Source organism: Anabrus simplex, chromosome 2 (assembly GCF_040414725.1).
Source record: "Anabrus simplex isolate iqAnaSimp1 chromosome 2, ASM4041472v1, whole genome shotgun sequence".
NCBI lineage: Eukaryota > Metazoa > Arthropoda > Insecta > Orthoptera > Tettigoniidae > Anabrus > Anabrus simplex.
In genome coordinates, this window is record NC_090266.1 from 678,301,746 (window position 1) to 678,325,661 (window position 23,916).

Sequence of the window (23,916 nt, forward strand, 5' to 3'; positions counted from 1 at the left end):
GTTACATTGTATTTATCATCACATTCAGGATCCACATACAAATGCATAATTTTCTGCGGTCATTGAAAGTCACTCAAACACTTTTTAGCACACGCTTCGTACTTCATTCTTCACGAATATGAAGAGTTTATTGATCATACCTGTGCATAGCTAGGGGTGTTTCTGCCTATAATGTACTTTTTTTCTACAATTTGTTTTACGTCGCACCGACACAGATAGGTCATATGGCGACGATTTGATAGGCTTAGGAGTGGGATGGAAGCGGCCGTGGTCTTAATTAAGGTACAGTCCCAGCATTTGCCTGGTGTGAAAATGGGAAACCACGGAAAACGATATTCAGGGCTGTCGACAGTGGGGCTTGAACTCACTACCTCCCGGATGCAAGCTCACAGCCTTGCGTCCCTAACCGCACGGCCAACTCACCCGGTATATAATATATTATCAATACCTATATACTGTTGCATAAACTGTCTAAATTTCAAACTTTCAAAACTTAGAAACAATACAAAATGCTATCCATATTGATAAACTAAGGGAGTTGTTTGATTTGGACCGGACAAATTGCAATGAAACTTGGTAACATGATGAGCTAAGACATCCGGAACTCAATGGTGATAACTGTTCTGCCGTGAAATAACATTTTCGTACCGGTATTTATTGACAGTAAATTTTTGCTCCAGTTTTAAATGGAACGTGGTGTGTAGATGGCAGCGATTTCAATGAAACATGGTAGGATGGTCAATTAAGACATCAGAATATCGCTGCATGATTGACGTTGTTATATAGGTTACCCGCAGTGTGACAAAATGAATCAATCTCAACAAGAATCCGAAAGTTTAAGGCTATTTATAGCATGCAAGTTTATATACAAATGACGAGGATTTCATATTACATATTTCAGCCTCAATTGTAAACGACAAAGAAGTATTAAAAGCCTAATATTTTGAAATATTCATATACTGTACATGTTAGTAAAATGGGTTTGATGAGCAAGACATTCTGTTCATGTTGTCAAAATCTAATTTTCACTCTATAGCGCACTGTTTAATGTAACTTTAAAATAGAACTATCAGTGCATTTCTACAGTGCATACGCGAGGCCAATACAGCTGCAAACCACCCAGCTGTTCTTTAGCAATTACTCATAACAATGTCATTAATTTTATGACAAAGTGAATATCAGAAATAAATTTAAGACAGGTAGATTGACAATTCATGGAAGTTTCATCGAAATCTGTCTGATCCAAAACAAATGCTTTCCTCGTAGTATTCAGCGCAAGTGAGATTTTGGTGCGATGGTTGAGAAAGAGCAGCACTCATAGAGGCAGCAAATCATTGGCCGAATAACGTCATTATGTGAATCTGTTAAATGTTGCGAGACCAGTTACAGCATATTTTTTCAAGGGCGCGAGACGCCGGTTGAAACTTTTACACAAACTTAGAAACAGTGCAATCGAAAAAGGCATGGGCAGGAAATTTTACGGCACTTAAACATAAATGGGATAGCTTACACCAAGACCAAAGATACTCGCACATTCGTTCAATACCATTTGGCCAACATGTGGTAGAGAGCGATAATTTTTCAGACTTGAAAAAATATCCTTCCAGATATCATAATGTGAATAATAATAATAATAATAATAATAATAATAATAATAATAGGTGATAATTTCATGTGGCTATTTCTAGCCTGGTACAGCCCTTGTAAGGCAGACCCTCGGACGAGGATGGGGTGTCATCTGCCGTGTTATTGTAGTGGAGGATAGTGTTGTGAGTTGCAGGAATGTTGAGGATTTAAGGTTAAAATCTCTGACCCGACAGCGAATCGAACCCGGGGGCCCCCTGAACCGAAAAGTACCACGCTGACCATTCAGCTAAGGAGCAGGACAAAGTGAATAATGAAAACCTTGAATAATTGTAAGTCATATCTTAAACATAGCTATGTTTTATTTCGGCCTTTTCCGTGATTGTGAATTAATTTTATTTATAAAATGTTAGTCGTGTTTTGTGAATAGAAAAAATGTGAATGCAAAAAACATCACAAATGTAGAATAGATTAAGAATAATTAAAGTAATTTAATAATTACTAAGAAAATTATCAGAATTGTATGTTGCACGGTTTTGCATATTTCTGGTTTGAATTTGAACATTTTAGACTTTATGATGCATGTAAATCCTATCCCAAATGGCTATCATCGTCATCATCCTTATCATTATTGTTATATGAATATTTCGTGTATTCGCACCAGAAAATGTGCTAACCATTCCACATTTTCTTTCCGGTAACAGTAGAGATCTTTATAATCATGTTCGAGAGAATTTCTTCGTGGTTTATAAATTTTTCTTCTCCGTTGTAAAACCATCATAAACTCCGCCATCACGTTTTCAGCCTGATTCTATCGGCTTGAGTCACCTACTGGGCTGACTCAAGAAATTCTGAGACCAGTCTCCATTCAGAGAGACTAAGCTCCAGTTTATTCATATACATTTGGAGACATGTCTCCGAGAGAATCCGCTAATGAGTTGTGTCTCAAAGAGCAAAGGTCACTGCTGAGACATCGCTTTTTTATTCATATACATTTGAGACATGTCTTAATATTTACGAGACAAGAGTAACGTCTCCGGTTTATTCATATCACCCATATAGTGAGTACATAAAAGACACTGCCCATCTCCTATTGCCTACATGGACAAACTTACACAATAAACACATTGAGATGGCCTCAGTACCAGAGAGATGGAGACATTCAAGTATTAAAGTACTCTATGAAGGCAATGGCGACCCATATGACACAAACACATACAGAGGCATCGCTCTGGAAAACATACTGTTAAAGATATTCACAGAAACGAGACTTGGACAAGGAACTGAACATTATTCGAGCTATGGCTAAGGCTAATGGCTTTAAAGGGAATTTCATAGAGAGTGAGCTGTTTTTTTATATTTGTGTAACGATAACGGTGGTGCAAAATTAAAGTGTACATAAGGTGGAATCAGTGTGCTCTGTACTTCACTATGTAATTAGTGTACTTCACTACAAACACACAACTTAAATATTACACTATAACATACCTGTAAAAAAAAAAATTATATATTTACTGTAGCCAAATAGCCATACAGAAAGAGAGAAAAAATAATACATTTATATACACTGTACTCACGCGCTTGCGCCTTGGTTTGCATATTCTTTAATTGTTTTAGTTCTTTTGATGCAGAGTTCTACGTGGTAACATTCACACATGTATCCACATAGTTTGCACTTACATGTCTCTGTCGGTTCATGGTACGAGGTGTCGGTACAAATTAGATGGTGGAAACCATGTACCGCCAGTCTTGTGAACACATGCCTCATCTTGAAGTTGGATGTTGTCCATGTCCAGTCTTTTCTGTGAGGTACGGCCATATGATTTCTATTCCATATGTTAGTATAGGTATAATTTTTTATCTAAATAGTGCCATCGCCGTCTCCAGGCTCAGTGTTCTAATGTGGTTGATTTCGTGCATCGCCCGTACTGCCTGTGTTGCTTTCTCTGTTACATGGATTGTAAAGCATTTGGCACTAGTTTGCAGAGTAATGCCAAGATACTTGAAGTCGTTTACTATGGCTACTTTCTGCCTCTTTATGAAGGTTTCTGCCATTGCTGAGATCTTTCCTCCTTGACTAAATACCATCATTTTTGTTTTTTATATATTATTTTCAAACTAAATACCATCATTGTTGTTTTTTATATATTATTTTCAAACTTGTGTTTGTAGCACCATTCCTCTATATCTTCTATTGCATTTTGTAGTTTTGTGATGTCCTTGTTGTTAGATGACTTTTTACAACAAATATTTTATTGCAGTACTAGTTTCGGCGCTCTATTAAGGCACCATCATCAGCTGCGCAATAAGTAAGGAAAACTTGAAGATACAACAATACAAAACAACATACTGATATACTTAACTCCTTAATTTCTATCTAATGGTAAGTTTAAAACTCTAAGTTACAAGCAAGATAACCCTTGTGAGTCGAAATTGTAAAATCTCATGAGTTGTCCTTAAAATTCTGTGATGGCTATAATTTTTTACATTCGTAAAATTAAAGTTCAACAACATTCCTAAATTCGTGAAATTAAAGCTGAATCAAGTCCTAAAATGCTAAAATGTTCATTTCACAGATGCATTAGTTGCCATGTGTTGCATAAAAACTCATCGTATTCATTAAATTGCCAGACTGTGCCGTCTTCCGATGCTTGTTGATATGTGGAAGCTTAGTTCTTATGTTGTGTTTCTAGTGGTTGGAAAGAATTATTTGCCCTGATGTTATTAAGCAAGCGGGCATAGCCTCTCAGTTCAATAACCCTGTAATGATGAAAGTCCTCTGTTAATAGAAAAGCTAGATAAAGATATTAGGAACCTGATTGAATCAAAATGTTATTGAAGTTGACTCACCTCAATGGTTATGTACTTTGCGCGGCGTCTGCAGTACGACGAGTGTGTCTGCTCGTGTCGAGTGCAATGTGATAAAGCGCTAAGGAAGGGGAAGTAGGGGCGGCAAGGGGAATGTTTCTGGAAGTTGGCAATGTAAGAGAGGTTCTGGTGGGCGTTGCGGACGAAGACAGTAGAATGAGAAACTGTTACGTAGGGTTCGAAAGACTGACGAATTTTCTGGAATTCTTAGCTTGTCGAGTAACAGAATCAAGCAATCGTATAATACTTTGGGTTTCTCGGAAATTTCATTCAAATTTAGGTTAGCATTATAATACTGGTCTAGATGTATTAGACACGCTTCTGTAATGTCAAGCCTCGGTCCCTTGGATAGTGTTTCCATTATTTCAACTGAACTGTTTGAGTCCTCCCGGAGCGATGCACGTAGACCTAGCAACACAGTTCGGAAAGAATCTTAAAGAGCTGACTTTTGAACTGTCGGCCTTGGTCAGTAACTAGATTTGCTGGGACTCCAAACCGAGTCACCCAATGAACATAAAATGATTTTGCTACCGTCTCTGCTGTTATATTTTGCAATGGTATTGCTTCCATTCAGTTGGTGAAGCGATCTACAAGTGTGAGGCAGTAGAGATAGCCATCAGAAGGTGAATGAAGGCCAACAATAAAAATAACAATAACAATAAAAACTGCTATCAAAACCCACAACACTGCAAAGTGGACAGACACGCTTCCAACAATGTCTAAGTGAACAGTGCTGAACCTCTCATCAGGTTCTTGAAAATGGCTGACTGGCAATTTTGTACGTCTGTTATTTTGTTTTTTTGACATCCCATGCAGGCTTGCATCCTTTTTCTGACGTCATTCTTGATACCAGGCCAGATAAACTTGGAAGTCATCAGCCTAACAGTAGTCTTTTTCCCTGGATGTGCCATGTTGTGCATCTGAAGAAAGAATTGTTTGCAAAATTCTTTCGTTTCGACGGTCAGACATTTAGTGCACATTAACTCAAGTGGAGAGAGCAAACTGTTCGCTGGCGGCTGGCCCGTAGCGATGTTTCATTTCCTTTTAATTTGTGAATAGCTGCATCGTGCTTCAACAGACTGGGTGAGCAAAGTTTTTACAAGTTGCTGTGGTCCTTCGTTCTTTTAATCAAGAATTGAACTTTGAATGATTGATCATTTTGTGGCTTTTCAGTCTCCATTGTAAAAGAGTCCTTCTGACCAAAAATCTTAATCAATTTCATAACTTTAAAAGACTAATTGTGCATGGATGAATGACAGAAGTGTTGCCACCTTTTGGACATTTTCTACAGGCCCGAGTGGTCGCTTACATCACCGAAGTAGTAGTGTTTAAGCAGTCTGGAAGGATTCCCCCCCCTCTCTTCCTTTCTTTTCGTACTCACTCTGTCCCCTTTTTCTTTCCTTTATTCCGATATTAATGTAATTCTCTTTCCTCCCGATGTGTTTTAGCTCTCTTTCCCTCTTTGAGGTTTTAAATACAGATTGTAAGAGTGGCCTTTAATTGGTATGGTGAGGCGTACTAATCCCCCCCTTTTTATTGGAAGTCGTGTAATCTATTAGGTACTAATTGTGTTTTCTCTTTTGAATACGGGTCTTCAGCTTTAACTGAATATTATAATTGGTATCCCCAAGAATTCTTAATCATCATTTGTCTTGATTGTATTCTGGTCGTCAAGTGGGCTGAGCCCTTATCATATGTTTGTATTTCCTATCCTTCAACTGATTTATATATTACCTGTTCTAGTCATTTATGCTTAAAATATAACTTGTTTTAAATTGATTCTTCACTCTTGTATTTTGGTTTGATGTATGTATCCTCTGTCCTCTCACTCCTTGCTGCTTGTTTTTTTTTTTTTTTTTTTTTTTATTCGGTACCTACCACGAACAACCCTCTCGGTTAGCCCGCTAAGCTTCCGCTGCCTCTGTCAATTGGATAAAGCTAAGCCAGATATACTAATTTCTCTTGGTGTCGTCACAGTTTATTGAGGTATCGGGCATATGCCTTTCAGTGGTTTAACAAGTTTCCACCACTGAAACAATATTTGCTTGCCTCAAGCATTCAGCGGCCCTCATACTGACCTATTACGCCACAATCTTGGTAGGTGTGCTAGGTACCAACTGATGAGCCCAACCTAGCACACGGGGGAGAAACGCCGGCAACCAGGAATGAGTTAGCTGGAAAATTTATTACGTCCAATAACGGACCATTTATAATGGTATTATAAATTTACTCATTTGGGACAAATATTTCAGATTCCCTATGGGAATCAACATCTATACCATAAGTGGTAAGTTCCGAGCTGTCAGCGGAGAGGGCGTGGAATGACATTAGTAGAGGAATAAGTTTGAGTGGTGTCTTTAAAAGTAGGAAAAATCACAATATGAAGATAAAGTTGGAATTCAAGAGGACAAATTAGGGCAAATATTCATTTATAGGAAGGGGAGTTAGGGATTGGAATAACTTACCAAGGGATATGTTCAATAAATTTCCAATTTCTTTGAAATCATTTAAGAAAAGGCTAGGAAAACAACAGATAGGGATTCTGCCACCTGGGCGACTGCCCTAAATGCAGATCACTATTGATTGATCGATTGATTGATTGTAGATGTATGCAATAATATTCTGCATGTTGCCAATGGTCTGTGGAAATGTTTCTGTTAATATTATTATGTCATATCCTTTTGGGCATTCCGTTGGCAACATGCTTAATGCGTTTTTTAAGCCTTCAATGTTCCATAACATTATTTGTATGTTTCCTCTATTCTCATTTCCTCTGTATTTGGTATTACTCCAAAGTCCATTCTGTGTTTTATTTGAGTTGCTGCACCCCTGTGTTCCTCCGAAAAAACTTAAAATGAATGATGGTGATGTTTGTTGGCCAGAAGTCTGATTTATTTACTCTTTCAAGGTATTCAAATGGGATTCCTACTTTGAAGCATTTCGTGTTATACTTCGTTGATAATTCTTTGCAGATTACGTTTCCTCTAATTTCCTTCTTGGTAAGGAATTTCTTTATCTCCTCTGCTGTTGTTTCCTGTTGTAGTCTTCCTATGAAGATCCAGGCCATCTTTTCTATTGCTTGTAGGTTTTTGTCTTCTGTTCCTGTTCCAGCTATGAAAGCTTGTCTCTTCCTTTTGCTGATTACATCTGTCCACTTCTCCTTGGCTGTTTTGCCTGTTGATGTTTCCTGCTTTTTGGCCTTGTGGTGAGTCATTTTTTAATGCTGGGAAGTTATCTATATATATAAAATAAGAGTTTTGCCTGTACATTGCTCAGAATTTGAAAATAATGGTATTTCTGTATCGGTCATGTCCATAGTAACAAGAAAATGCACTTTTTACTTTTCAATAATTTCTGTCTGTCTGTATGTACAAGCATCATGAGAAAACGGTTGAAGAGAATTTAATGAAAATCGGTATGTGAAGTCGGGGGATGAGCCTCTACAATCTAGGCTATAAATCATTTTGCTCACGCTGAGTGAAATGGTAGTTTAGGGGAAGGCTTAAAATTGAATTCTTAACTATTTATGTTATTAGTGGTCTAATGAAAATCGGTATGTGAAGTTGGGGGATGAGCCTCTACAATCTAGGCTATAAATCATTTTACTCACGCTGAGTGAAATGGTAGTTTAGGGGAAGGCCTAAAATTGAATTCTCAACTATTTATGTTATTAGTGGTCGTATTTTAAAGAAAATGGGTATGCAAAGTTGGGGAATAAGTTGCTACAACCTAGGCTATCAATAATTGTATTCACGCTGAGAAAAATGGTAGTTTAGGGGAAGGCCTAAAATTTAATTCTCAAATATTGTTGTTATTAGTAGTCCTATCTTGATGAAAATCGGTATGCAAAGTCAGGAAATAAGTCACTATAGTCTAGGCTGTAAATTATTTTATTCAATCTGAGTGAAATGGTAGTTTAGGGGAAGGCCCAAAATGTAATTCTCAAATATTTTTTATTAGAGGTGTAATCGATGAATGCTACATAACTAAGGTTATATAGTATTAAATTTCCTATTATTCATGTCTTATACATTGTTACCGTACTGGCTATGATCACAAAGATATTCATGAATTTGGATTTTTGTTACTAAGTCCATATCAGCGCCGAGTAACGAGAAAATGGGTGAACAGTATTTAATGAAAATCGGTATGTAAAGTCAGAGAATAAGAAACTACAGTTTATGGTATAAAATATTTTACAAATCACAGAGTCGAAGGAAAACTAAATGTGAAGGCCTACAATATAGAAAGCTCATAACATTGATCAACAATAACATTACACTAACCATTGTTTGTCGTGATGGGCTTTGTGTCTTCTGTTGCCCCTCATCTCCGGTAGATAGGATTACTGCTGCGTACAGTGTATTTTTTTATTTGATTTACGTTGCACCGACATAAATAGGTTTTAAGGTTTTATGGCGACGATGGGATAGGAAAGGGCTAGGAGTGCCTTAGGCCTTAATTAAGGTACAGGCCCAGCATTTGACTGGTGTGAAAGTGGGAAACCACGGAATACCATCTTCAGCGCTGCCGACAATGGGGTTCGAATCCACTATCTCTCGGATCCAAGCTCACAGCTGCGCACCGCTAACCACGCGGTCAACTCGCCCAGTCGTACAGAGTGTAACAGCCTGTCTGAATATTGATGGGAAGTAGCTGGGGAGTTAGATAATTTTCTTCTGTAGCATGCCATTCACCTGGTTTATAAATTTTCTGATACTACTAGTACGTAACACACTGGATCATCATAGCATTCGGGCTATTCAATCCCTACTCTGAGGCACTGATGGGAATGAACAGTGTGCATATTTAGCGGAATAATGGCAGATGAGTGTTCATGGCAATCTGCGGCCTGGTCATCCCAGCTCTGGAACTTTGGACTATTAGATTGGCACCGCAATCTAACCGCAGCACTGTTCGTTAAAAGTGATAAAACGTGCGGCTTTCCATTTGATCGAGTATTTTATATGATAGCATTGCTTTTAATCGCTACATTCATACTTATGTTTTTGTAATGACCTATGTTGATTTCAGGTTAGGAAAACCACAAAGTCAGTCTTTCTGAGAATCCCGTCGCGAAGCACGGGTACATCAGCTAGTCTTCCTCTAAATTGTAATCCTCATTTCTTCCTAAAGGCGTCAGGGTGGAGTGTGTTCCTCTTCGCATGTTGGGCTTCTGTGCATTTCTTCCGAAGCGGTATGGTATTTCAGGGTGTGTTTTTGAATTATCTAGCCGAGGTGTCATATTCTGTTGATCTGTACATCGGATCTCGTCTCATATCATCTTTTTGATATTTTGCGTGATATTTTCCATTATTGATTGTATTTGCTGGGTCATTCTTTTTGTGATTTTGTCTTCGAGCATTCTGTATGTTTCTTCACTTTGAGTGTTATGCGGTAGCTGCTACTGTTTGTCTTCTGCTCAGTGCCGATAGGTGACACTGCTTGCTGGCTGCTCTTTGCATCTTGTATGGTGTTGGTAGGTGTCTCTCCTTGCTGATTCTGACCGTTGCCAGTAGATGGAACTCTTGGTTAGTTCTGTTCGTCATGTGTCGATGATGCTACTCGGACCGTAGTGATGTTGTTTGCTCCCTGTGTGGTATCGGTAGATGGGACTCTTTGCTGGTTCTGTTCTTCGTTGCTAGATGGGTCCCGCAGGGGTGCTGTCTGCTCCCTAAGTTGTGACATCTCCTTGGTAACCCATAACATCTTTTTGGTTCTGTTCGTTGTTACTAGATGGCGCTAGTTGTCCTGTAGGGGAGCTGCCTGCTCCCTCAGTTGAGACATTTCCTTGGTTACCCATAACCTTCTTTGGTGCATAGTGTTTTTCCTCTTTCGCTGTAGTTTGTTCTATTCTTAATGCATTAAAACAGGTTTTCAGAACACTCACCGTTGCTAGAATGTTCTTCTTCAGTGCTTTTTTCAGGTATCCTCCTGTTTCCGCAATTTTTTCCAAACTTCGCAGAGCTGCTTCTACACATTCTTCTACTTCACCCGCCATTTTGACTCGCCACATTGTTAAACAAGGTATGTTATAGTGCAAAATTTACCGTATTTACTTGCATATTAGAACCCCCCCTTTTTTTCCCACATTTACAGCCAAAAAAAGTGAGGAGGGGGGGGTCAAATATGCAATAACCTCAAATTTTGTGCAGTGAACACATGACTTCTAGGCTATAGAGAGCTATAAATTTTACATCTTAACATTCGACACTATTCTTTAACAAACTTACGAATGTATTCTGAGTTTAAAAGGCTATTTTTGTTGGAAAGCAGTATTTCTAGATTTAAAAAGAATAAATGGTGAACACATGACTTTTAGACCTAGACATAAAGTAAATATAGTCAGTTTTAGTTACTCTTATATTACGTCATTCGTTTCATCTCTTTAACTCCTCTGATGAGGTTGATGACGGGAAGGGCATGCGGTCTTAAAAACTTGCTATGAAGATTAGTCTCGCTTCATACTCAACCCCGTAGACAAAAAGGAAAAGGGTATCATATTATGCAATATTAATACAAAAGAACATAATGGCAGTCATTTGTGTCTGTCAGTTAAGCAGTAGGCCTAAGACACAGCAAACCTCATCAATGCTTTCATTTGAACTATTGCCGTCTTGTGTCGCCAACTTCCTTGCTACCAGCGTGTCATTATAAATGACGTCATCTTCACAGCAATCGCGAGTTTCAGATCCTGTCTTTTTGCAACTTAAAAAATAGTTTTGTTCCAGACTACAGAATCCAAACAGTGATAATTTATTTGCAAATTTTTTTTTTTGCTAGAGGCTTTACGTCGCACCGACATAGATAGGTCTTATGGCGACGATGGGATAGGAAAGGCCTAGGAGTTGGAAGGAAGCAGCCGTGGCCTTAAGGTACAGCCCCAGCATTTGCCTGGTGTGAAAATGGGAAACCACGGAAAACCATTTTCAGGGCTGCCGATAGTGGGATTCGAACCTACTACCTCCCGGATTGCAAATGGTTTCTGGAGGTGGTCTCTGTTATTCCCAGTTGGTGCATGTGTAGCAGAAGCCACCCCTTCTGAACAAAGCCGTGCTGTAAAAAGCGCACCGACCCACCAGCTGATAACTAGCATATGTCACGAGTTGCACTTCCGAATGTAATACATAGCGATTGGAAGCATTCTTTGGATAACTGCGGCTATTGTAAGCCAGACTTTTTATTTTTTAACATAAATTTCATGCTTTCTCTCCACATTTATCACCTCAGGATTTACCTAAACAGCTGTAATTGAGATAAGAGAGACCACATTGTTTCGGTTAGGTATGCTACTAAGTGCCCGGATAGTATAGTAGTTGCACGATGGAAAGAATAAAAATAACTAACACGAAAGCTTGTCCCATTTATGGATATCTACAGGTGTGGCGGTAATGCATTTTATTATCATAATGTTTAATTTTGCATGCTCGTTGCCTCCGTATTTTTTTATTAACACATAGTATATTCTGTTCGGCGTTTCCGAAAATCGTAAAAGTAGTTAGTGGGTACGTAAAATCAATACCATTATTATTATTTAGGTGTGTTGGCGAGTAAAAGAATCGTTATGATTGGATTGTTTTTATCGCGTTTTAAACCTACTTCACTCAAAAGATTACATAGGCTATATTGGCCCGGGTTAAGAGATATTAAACGATCACTTTGTTACTGATCTCGCCTGCTATATTAATAGCAACAACCATGAATATTTCTAAACTAAAGTAAACTTGTTTCCTAATCCCGAGGTTGTGCAGCCCCCCATGGAGTGGAGCTGAATGTACCATTTTTACCGCATATCAACTTTCCTGACATTCTTAAATCTCTGGCAATTCAGTACCGGGAATCGAACTCATGCCCCCGAGAACGGCAGCTAACTGTGGTAAAAATTATGCTGGCAGGCATTAACTACAAAAAAAACAGACATATAGCATGACTTGTGTGTGTTAAATTGCATAGGTTGGACAAGAAACTATTCACCTATTTGAACGACGTAATCATAGCTTCAGTACGCCTACACTACAGAGGCAATATTTCTTAACTACGAAACACAGTTGCACCGCATGAATTTGACGTGTTTTCATTGGGCGGGTCTTACGGGCGAAACTATTCATGAATTTGTGTGATGCCATTGGAGCTGCAGTAAGGCTTGTACCCGCTTCAAAGTGGAATTGTCGTTCTTCTACATTGGGGGGGGGGGGGGGGGGGGTCTTGTATGCAAGATTAATTTTTCATCTTCTTTGTTCCAGAACGCCTGGGGGGTTCTAATACACAAGTAAAAACGGTATATTTAACTTGTGTGCTCAACAGACTGAAAAGCTTTTAAGTCATGTTTAACTGAGTCGACACTGGAAAGTACGGCTTCCATCTTAACAAATTTTCACCATCATCTGACACAAGTGATTAGGTTAAATGGGATCTATCTCATCATCTACGTCAGTCCATCATTAAGATCATTCTTCACCTTCAGACTCTATATCTGGCATGGACGATAATAATGTAATAATTCATTCTGTGATTGAAAATGTTAACTTGCCATGGTAACGTTAAATGCTGAATTTCACAGGAAAACAGATTATGGTTTCATACCTAGCTCGACTGTGCTATACATTTCCACACACAACGAAGTAAAAATGAAAGGAGGCAGCTGCAGTTAGGAAATAATATACAGGTGGCATGAAACACTCATTGTTGCCTGCTAGGGACAGGCGGCATGATTTATTTTTGTTAAGATTTCCTGGGTGGCATATGGCAAAGTTTTGAGGCATTTTACTCTCTATGCATTGATCATTATGACCGGTGGTGGATCTTTTAGGTAATAACTTTGAAAACTCCCTCCATATAAATGACGTAAGTTTGATTATCTGAGGGAACATTTTTTTTTTTTTTTTGCTAGGGGCTTTACGTCGCACCGACACAGATAGGTCTTATGGCGACGATGGGATAGGAAAGGACAAGGAGTTGGAAGGAAGCGGCCGTGGCCTTAATTAAGATACAGCCCCAGCATTTGCCTGGTGTGAAAATGGGAAACCACGGAAAACCATTTTCAGGGCTGCCGATAGTGGGATTCGAACCTACTATCTCCCGGATGCACATCTGAGGGAACACTCAATGCTGTAGTTCATTAAAAGTAGCTAAATATAAACTCCACGTCTAAAACCCTTCTCACATGCAAACTCTTTTTACTGGGATAGTAACACAAGCAGTGGGGGATAATTATTTTCGTGCAATGTAAACATTTGAAACAGACACACCGGCAAACTCGGATGTTAAGTTTTGCGATACAGTAAAACCACGGTATTACGTGATTTCGAATTAACCGCCAAGTCATGTAATATTGATTCACGGTTTAAAACTTTCAAATGTCATGGAAAAAACTGTTTCCAAAATGTATCCAACAAGGTGCATTTACAGTATTCAAATAATGAACTGGATAACTCACTGGCAAAACATAACCTCAAGCAATGAAAGAAAAAATGATTCTGTGCTAGCTCCCCTCTGCAAGTGCTTTATTCATTGGATTACTGTACTGTATGCATTTTTGATGCCTTGTACTTGCATGGAATGTACCCGATGCCCTTAAATCATCGTGGCTTATCGAACTTTCCTATGATGAGGGGAGAAAGTAGGAAGTCTCTTGCTCCTGTCTGCATTGCAACACAGGACAGTAACTCTATCCTTGTATGATTTCCTGCAATGGCACTTCTCTCATAATTTAGAAATGCCAACACTTGCCACGTCAAAAAGTATTCTTAAGACCCATTAATACATGCAATCACCTTGATTCACAGTTCAATACCTTTCATATGCCATGGAAAGAACTACAGTATAACGCCGATTTTGCGTGACCTCGATTTAACGTAAACCCGCATTTAATGGAATAAATTTCCAGTCCCGAAAATTATTCCATAAGAGCAATGTTATTTTATATTCGATTTAACGTAATTCACAATAGGGCAAAACTCGCATTTAGCATTAAGGAAATGTTAAAATTCTCAAATATTTATTTCTATTCGTTTTGGTTATGGAACCTTAAGAACCTATGAAAAAGACATCATAAGCTTGTTAAGGATGATTCAAGACAGAAGAGGAAATTAGGGCTCAAGTGAGATGTCGGACTCAGACGCACATCCGACCGCGGCCGCTGTAGCAGAAGAGAACCCACGTTTTAATGACAATGTTATTATAACCTTCGAAAATTCCTACATTAATCTGTGCAATATTCTTCCGTTACAATGAGAACCCTTCTTCAGACGGCGTCACCTAACCGAATATGTAACATGAAAACATTTCAAACGCATGTAGAGAAATGATAACCTCCTTGCTATAATTTTCATGAGAATAGCCTTTCCAAAATTTAACTAGACGCGAGAAAATATAAACTATCCTCTGAAATCAGTGATGTACTCTGCCGTATCTTGAGGTGCATGACATTCTTACGTAATTTCAGTATATAACATTAAATTAAGAAACAGTTTACTTCAGCCTTTATTTTTAACGAGTTAACAACTGCTATTGGGCACATTATTTAAGCATTTATCACAAAAACATGTTCTCTTCATTTCAAATTTTCTTTATGGAACAGTAGTCGAAGGGTATTATTAATAGACTCCGTCATCGCCTTCGAATGTCAATGAGAGCGCTCGCTAGTGGACATAGCGAGGAAACGATACTGAAGGTGATCAATCGCACGCAACATAATTGCTGGGGTGCATAAATATCAGTAACGGAAAAAATCAAGCGTGATTAATCGCTCGTAATAATGGATGCATCAGTGATAGGGCTCTCGCTATAACCGAAGGCTAATACACAGTTTAATATAGGAATTTCGAAGGGACAGACAAAAGTCATCGTTTGCTGGTAGAAACATGGAGAACATGGGTCATTGATTAGAACATGTTAGACATGGTTTAGTCAATTTAAATGTGGTGATTTCAATGTGAAAGTCAGTGCACAGTGGTAGACCACAAAAGTGCGAAGACGAGCAATTGCAGGCGTTACTAGATGATGACCCAACTCAAACAACAATAGACTCACTACAATACACAATAGTGTCTATAATAGACATGGATTTTAATTTTAAATATACTCCACTTATCCTTTCTTAACCATGGGAAAAAAGATTAAGGTTTCTAACGTGCTTACTATTCATGCTGAAAATGATCACTAAGTGGTCAAAACATGTACTGTGATTGTTAATGTTTTTATAATTTTGCCAAAGGCATGTAATAAAGTATCGATTAGGTGGTAATTTAATCTAATAAGTTGATTTAACTCATCAATACGGTCATGAAGTGGACAGCTTGCAAGAGATGACTCAAGTTAAGTAATCCGAATCAAGCCAAAAGGAATAAAATTTTTTTAAATGTTTGTTAATGAAAACTGGAATGGGTTCATCAGCTTTTGCTGTTGGTTTACATTTCTTCTCCAATGAGGGGACATGCTAGAGATCAAACAAAACTGAATACTACTGCTGAATTTGTTTAATTTGATTTTATCTTGGAGTTAATATTTTAAAATATATTCTGAATATGTAGATCAAATATTCAATTTCTTCTTGCCTTAAATTTTATTCTGAAACTATTTCATTTCTGCGGCTTCTGGATACTATCCATGCACATTACAATTTTTTTTCTGTTCGACAAAAGATCTGATAGTTCAGAAGAAGAGAATTTTTTTGTTCTCAAAGTAAAATTTTTGTTTATGGACATAATGTGGCTTTCAACAATGCTCCTCCAATGTTCTGACAAAGAGCTTGATAATTTTATTATTTTCTTGTTTCCACTATATATGTACCAGACACAGAGATTCTTATTCCAATATCCTCAATATGAAATGTACCTGGAAGTTACTACTGCTTTGCAGACTCAACTTGTGTGTGTTGGTAGGTTAATATCAGACGAACAAACTGACATATGTGTCAAATCAAGACCATCCACAGTATTATCAGACCTTAATACAAAATCAACATGGCCAACGCTTCGGTTGAATGTAAACAAGCCTGTGATACATTCACATTTTCTTTTACTTTGAATAATAGACTAATACCATCTAGAAATAGCCTAAAGGGGGGAATATCTGATGTGCTTCAATGTGTGGCAGTTTCAATTCAATTCAATCAATCAACCAATCAACCAATCAATCATCAATGATCTGAATTTAGGGCTGTCATCCAAGTGGCAGATTACGTATCAACTGTTTACCTAGTATTTTCTTAAATGGTTTCAAAGAATTCAGAAATTTATCAAATTGGTGTAGATATAGTAGGGAGGGGGGTGGGCACCTTTAGTAAATTATTCCAGACCGTGATTCTTCTTCCTATAAATCAATACTTGTTTTAGAAAGACATTTATTTGAATGACCTTTATATTACCATACACTTTTAAATACAATAGCCTACCTCGTTCAAGAAATTTACTAGAAACATAACCCTGTCACGAATTTCAATGATCTCAAAACAATGATTCTGATAATGACTCACCAAAATGCTAAACATCTGTTTTAATTCAGATAATGAATAGGAGAATTGATTTGATTTGAAGTTCTCTGGTGGGATATGCATTTTTGTACGAAGCACTTCAACACCAAAATCGTTGGGAACATAAATACGTACTGTAAGTGACAGTATATCAGTTGATAACTTGTCCTCTAATTTTGCAAAGAGCATATAATCTTCATTCACAGATAAAATAGCTTTATCACTTTTCATAACCTCAATTTTAAAAACCTCAAAAGGAATAGTAATTGAGAAATGTACTAGGATATGCACGAACACTGACATTTGGCCTTATCCGAAAAAAAAAAAAAAGCTCATCAGGTACATGGAAAACATCCCCTCTGTTGACAAATTTATTGTTGAATGTTTTAATGCACCCCAATAAAGTATTTGTAACTATGAAATCATCACAGTGCATTAAGTACACTTGTTCTGAATGTGAGTGCATCTGCTGTAATATGAATTACATCAGGACACACAATACGATCGGCACGTCCTAATATATATAAAAATAGTTTTAAAACCAAATTCCAATAAATACATCACTACACTAACGTTTTCTAATCAAACCAAACGAACAGAAAGAACTAAACTGCTCCTATGCACATGCTCATTTTTACATTTGAACAAACCGATCGAGTTGCCATTTTAGCTAATATCGATAGCTGCATTAAGGTCTGATATATTGTAGTTGGTCTTGATCAAATGCATACATTGCGTAATGTTCGCTGGCGCCATCTCTTAGTGAAACCGGAAAAGACTTATGCATACACCTGGTATACGTAGGTCAATAATTAACTCCATATTATCAGAATTTAAGGCAACAGGTTTTAAAAATATAGAATTTAGCTGATAATGTGTGAATTTTTTTTTTTTTAACTCTACAATATGTTCTATAATAGCTGATTTGTACAGGGCTGAATTTCTGATACCTAGGAAGACACTTCATTATGTAAATATATAGACATAATCAGAAACAGATACATTACAATTCTGCATTTATCATTAAACAACACTACCAGAAAGATGCCGTTGATATTCTACAGCTATATAATTTTGTTGGCACCAATAGACATTAAAAATACTAACTGAAGTTACCCTTATAACTGAAGAACACTCCACCAGTGTGATCAGCTGCTATGATTTGCATGTACTTCCAATCCATGGATCCCAAGGAGTTTGAAAATTTCCGCCTACTGTTAAATCCATGCCTTATCGTATTCCATTCCTCCTCAACATTAGACATCTGGGGAAAGGAAACAAAGTCCAGTTAAACATGCATTAAACAGGCTTTGATTTTTATGTTTACTTCCATCCTTCCATCCTAAATTTCACATTTTAATGAGTATTCAAGATGCTTATCCTCTAAATATATATATATAGACACAACACAGAGGGAGAGAGCAACTTGAGCTCAGTACTACTCAGCCCTGTTCAAACAGATAATGCTTTGGATAATTAGATAGTCAAATGACACAGTTTTCAGGGGAAAGAAAAGCACAAATATGATAGACTATGGTTACAATGACTGAGTAAAACAAGAACAGATACGAAAGAGGCCACACATCTAGCAGTAAATATAAGATTGCAGAAATGCTTGCCAAGTAACCCAGGCAGTCAAGCCCTGGCCTTCTAAGCCCAACTTGGAGGGTTCGATCATGGCTCAGTCCGGTGGTATCTGAAGGCGCTCAAATATGTTAGCCTGATATCGGTATATTTACTGGCATGTAAAAGAACTCCTGCGCGACAAAATTCCAACATCACAGCATTTCTGTAAACCACGAAAATGTAGTAAGTGGGATATAAAACCAATAACATTATAACTGTAGAAATGCTTGGTTCACTTATACAGGTTTAAAAACTGAAAGCTAGTTAGGGGCGGAGATTTCTGTGGCTTGAAGTCTGAAATTTTGAATTTTAATTTGTACATTTAGCTTTTTGTAGTATTTACACATTTATGATGCAGCATTTTGTAGTGTTTTGAAGAAAAACATAGAATTTTAGTTCATTCTGAAAAACAGATAACATTAATAATTAATTAAAATCACATCTGCATACTGCCAATAGTAAAATAAAATTCATAAAAGTATAGGCTAATAGAATTCTACATTTAGGCCTATTTAAAACTGGCATAGGCTGAAGCATAACACAGAAGACTATGATAATAGAAAAGAATGTGTATCTGTTATGATGTGCGTGCTTTAAAAAAGATTGCCTACTGCAGCTTACTTTACTTTACAAATATAACATTGCGATCTTTGTTTTTTTTGTAGTTAACCTATTTGTAAAATGGTTAAAACACATTTTGTAAAGAGTTATTTTGTTACAAGTAACTAATCTCATTTTGTTCCATATTCAAGATACAATAAGTTAAATTCTTTCAAGAATAAAATTACTGTGTCCACCTATTCAATACAATTATATTTTGTAGTGATTAAATCCTACATGAATTATAAACACAGTTAGGAACATGTTTCGCCCTAGTTTTGGGCATCTTCAGCCTAATACTAATCTTAAGGTCGATTCTTAAATCTACACTTAAGAAAATGGAAACTGCAACACCATGAAGGCATTGGTCGTTTGTGTTGATTTTCAAGATATGGAATGATGCCATGTAGGTATGTAAACGATCAAAGTTTCAGACCCATTGGATTGTTGCTACAGGTCTCCCCACGTGATTGGTCGCAGAGGAATCAACTCCAGTATACGGACTCTGGTGTAGCGTAGTTGACTTGCAGTCTGTGCAGTGAAGTGTTCCCCGTCAAACATGCCTCGACGACAGAGAAGAGCACACTATCAACAACTGTCGCCGTTTGAGAGGGCTCGGATAATTGTGCTGTGTGAGGCTGGATTATCGCTAAGGACTGTCGCTGCACGTGTTGGCCGACAGGCATCTATGGTAGAACGTGTATGGCAGCAGTGGTCAAATGAAGGTACCCACACTCGTATACCTGGCACAGGCCCAGCGCGACAGACGACTGTGAGAGAGGATCACCGCATCATTAGGATGGCCCGGATGGAACACCATGCAACAGCAGCGCAAATTCGAGTAGCTGTGGCACCCCATGTTACACAACCAACAGTTTGTAATCGCCTGCATGCAGCTGGCTTACGATCCCGTGTCCCTGCAGAAGTGTTCCATTGACCCCACAACAGCAACATGTAAGGCTGGCCTGGTGTCGAGAAAGATTGACGTGGGTCGACGAATGGCATAGGGTCGTCTTTAGTGATGAATCGCGCTTCTGTCTTGCCGGCAGTGATCGTCAGAATCGTGTGCGCCGACGTACCGGGGAGAGGGGCCGCCCAGATCTTATTGTCAAGAGGCACACAGGGCCAACACCAAGCATTATGGTCTGGGGAGCTATTGGCTTTAATGTGAAATCACAATTAGTGCTTGTTGAGGGCACTATGACTGCTCGACAGTACGTGGTTGTCCCTACAATGGCGAACATTGCTAATGGTATGTTTCAGCAGGACAATGCCCGGGTTCACACTGCACGCATCTCCAGAGAAGCTCTCCACGACATCACAACCTTAGAATGGCCTGCCAGATCCCCGGACCTCAGTCCTATTGAGCATGTGTGGGACATGATGGGTCGACAACTGGCCAACCGTCCTCAGCCACCCACAACTCTGGAACAACTGACCCATGCAGTGCAGCAAGCATGGGCCACAATTCCTCAGGAAGCGATCCAGGGCCTTATTGACTCCATGCTTCAATGGAAGATAGAAGATAGGAAACTTAAAAGGGTCCACCTTTTCAATACAAAAATGTTATAGTTTATTTACAACATATATTTACACTTGGAACTAGTTTCGACGCTGTTTGGCGTCATCTTCAGCCAAAATGTGGGAAATAGGCTAGCATGTAGACATTTATATTACACAAGGCGTTACATTAAACAATACACATCTTACGAGGAGATAAAAACAGGGACGAATATAGAAACAAATGAATCGTTGAGAAAGCAAAAGTTATACATATTAAAAATAACCTTAACCACACATCTTGTAGTGCGAAAATATTCGCCTTGAATGATTCCTGAATACAAAACGTACGCGCACACATTTCTGAAGAGCCAGCAGGCAGGAAAAAGCAAAGTGAAACCTTAAGAGTTCTTCTGAGAAGAGTTCATCATTTTTTCTATGTTCCGACTAACTAATGAAGTCTCCCTTGAGTTCCTGATAAACATACACAACAGGAAATTCTCCTTCACATTGCAGCTCGTGGTGGGCACATCCTGTATTGATTGTTGTCCAAACTTGCGGTCAGAGGGACCTGAAAGTGTAATCATCGAATCACAACTGAACACTCGTCCTGCATGTTCAATTGCAGCAATGTAGCACCACTCCTTCTGGGTGTTGCAATTTCCATTTTCTTCAGTGTATTAAACATTGGAACTTAATACTGAATACAATGGGTTTTTTTTTTTTTTTTAGCATCAGACCATTGTATTTAGTATTAAGTTCCAATGTTTAAATAGATTTAAGACTTGACCTTAAGATTAGTATTAGGCTGAAGATGCCCAAAACTAGGGTGAAACATATTCCTTTAATCACTACAAAATATAATTGTATTGAAGATGTGGACACAGTAATTTTATTCTTGAAAGAGTTATTTTGTGTTAATTAAAATGTATAAATCCCGCATTACTTCTTGCGATATACTGCTAAGACCCACCATCTTTTCTAATCCATTTCGTGAGATCATGAAGGAAAGCTCTGTATTACAGTAGGCTACCTATTAATGCAGCCAATAACAAACACATAGTTCCGCCAGGACGTTATGAGTTACGGCATTAAGAAATAATCATCTGAAGCCAGCACTGTAAAATGATTGAATAAATGCAGGTAAACATTGCCCTTTTTCCAGCTTATTATGGTCAGCTGTTGATGAAGATGTCTCTAAGTAGTTCTCGTAATTTCCACCCAGAGCAGCACATTGCTATATGCACGGAGCCTATACCAAAACACAAGCAGTTATTGTGCTTCAGGGAATAGAAAGGTAGGGAGAGGAATTGGGGTTTATGATGGAAACAGAGATAATGCTCTGCACATATGCACAAGTTTTCTCACACAGGATTTCCCTAGTCTCTTACAGGCAATATCCACAGTTTATTAAACAACCGTAACTGTACACACAGTATAAGAACACACTGTAATTAAGACACACATGTCAATCAAGGAATGTACCACATCGTTTCTCCTCCCTTCTGTTGGTTGCATTAATGTACTTTATTATTTAACATGCTCGAAAACGCAACGCTGCCGCCCTGCGATTTTGTATTCCTGCACTCACAACACTGTAAATGGAATGAAATACTGAATAAAGGAAACAATATGCCCCATGGCTTGATTATATTACATGATCGATATGCCCCCCATTCTTCCTTCAATGCACAATTCACAAGGGTGTAGTAGTGACCTTTGGACTCTGTTCAGAATGTGTGGTGTGTTGCGAACGACCTGGAAACCCGCCTGTATTCTTGGTACAATTTCATCTTCTCTTTCTACAAAGTTCGCATAGTAGTCATTTTGCGCAGAACAAACTGTACACTGCCTACTGGGGCTATGCGAAACAAACGAGAAACTTGTGCATTCGCAATGAGCATTACCTCTGTCTCCCAATTCCCCACCCTTCCCTTCTATGACGCACAGCAACAGGCAGCAGCTGGATCCCTGGCATATCAAATATGGCAAGTTCGTCAAGTTGAATCGCGTGTCCAGAAGTAACAAAGTAACCTCATTTTTTCGAAAAGAAATTCTTTTCTCCACCAATCCAACTGCACTTTCATTCTTAACATAACATGAAGAGCATCCCTGATTTTTTTTGTCAGTATAGTTCTGATACACCCTGTATGCTTCTTATCTTTAAATCAAAAGAAAACGAGTCTAACAGACATCTTGGTCTCTCTCTACCTCTCTTAACGTCCTAGACCACGTCCATTATTCTCCTAGATAACCTATCCTCCTTCAGTCACCTCACATTACCCCACCACCAAAGCTGGTTTATGCATACAGCTTAAGGTTCATTCCTAACTTAACCTTTATTTCCTCTCTCCAAGCACCCTCCTGCCACTGTTCCCATCTGTACCAGCAGTAATTCTCACTACTTTCATATCTTATTTCCAACTTATGAATAAGATATCCTGAGTCCACCCAGCTTTCACTCCCATACAGCAAGGTTGGCCTAAAAAGAGACTGGTGTCTGACTTCTTTCTTACAGAATACCGTTGATTGCAACTTCGAGCTCATTGCACTGGCTTTGCTGCATCTCGATTCAATCTCATTCACTGGAAGAATACACATCCTAAACACTCGAAATAATCAATCTGTTCTAGCTTTGTATTTCCAACCTGACATTCACTTCTCTTAGGTTTCTTACTTACTGACATCACATTAGCCCTGGAAAGGCTAATTTTCATATCATACTCATTGCACCTACTTTCAAGTTCCAAGGAATGGTGAAGGCTTTCAGTACAACCTACATTTCCACGTAAGTGAATCCCTTCCTGACACTTAATACCTTTCAGCAGATGATCCATGTAAACTATGAACAACAAAGGTGAAAGATTACAACCCTGTCTAACCCCTTAAGTACCTTGAACCAAGAACTCCATTTCTTACTACAGCCCAATTGTCAAGATAAATACCTCAGATTGCTTTTAATAATCTACTCTTAATACTCTTAATCCTATAGTTCCCCAGATCTATGAGAACATAAACATAACTGTCTATTCCTCTCGTAGCATTTTTCAGTTACCTGACGCACACAGTAAATCTGATACTGATTCCCCCACTGTGATATGAAACCACACTGGTTTTCATCCAACTTACTCTCAACCAGTGAACATACCCTCCCTTCAAAAATGCCAGTTAACACTTTGCCTGGTATATTGATCAATGAAATACCTCAATAGATGTTGCTTTTTTCCAATCAGATGGCACCTTACCAACATTCTATCCTAATCTTA

At 38.3% G+C, this 23,916-nt stretch overlaps 1 protein-coding gene across 4 annotated transcripts in view; it reads right to left on the minus strand.

The window, feature by feature from the left end:
- Window positions 1-23,916, minus strand: part of LOC136863028 (transcription factor Clamp) — a 213,624-nt gene that overhangs the window by 175,140 nt on the left and 14,568 nt on the right. For 2 of the 4 annotated variants that reach the window (XM_067139343.2, XM_067139345.2), the window contains one exon: window positions 18,041-18,188. The exons of 1 other annotated variant lie outside the window; for it this stretch is intronic. The gene's annotated coding sequence lies outside the window, so the exon portion shown is untranslated. Of the gene's footprint in view, window positions 1-18,031; window positions 18,189-23,916 lie in introns of all 4 variants that reach the window. One more of the 4 variants, XM_067139344.2, reaches the window with a different exon arrangement.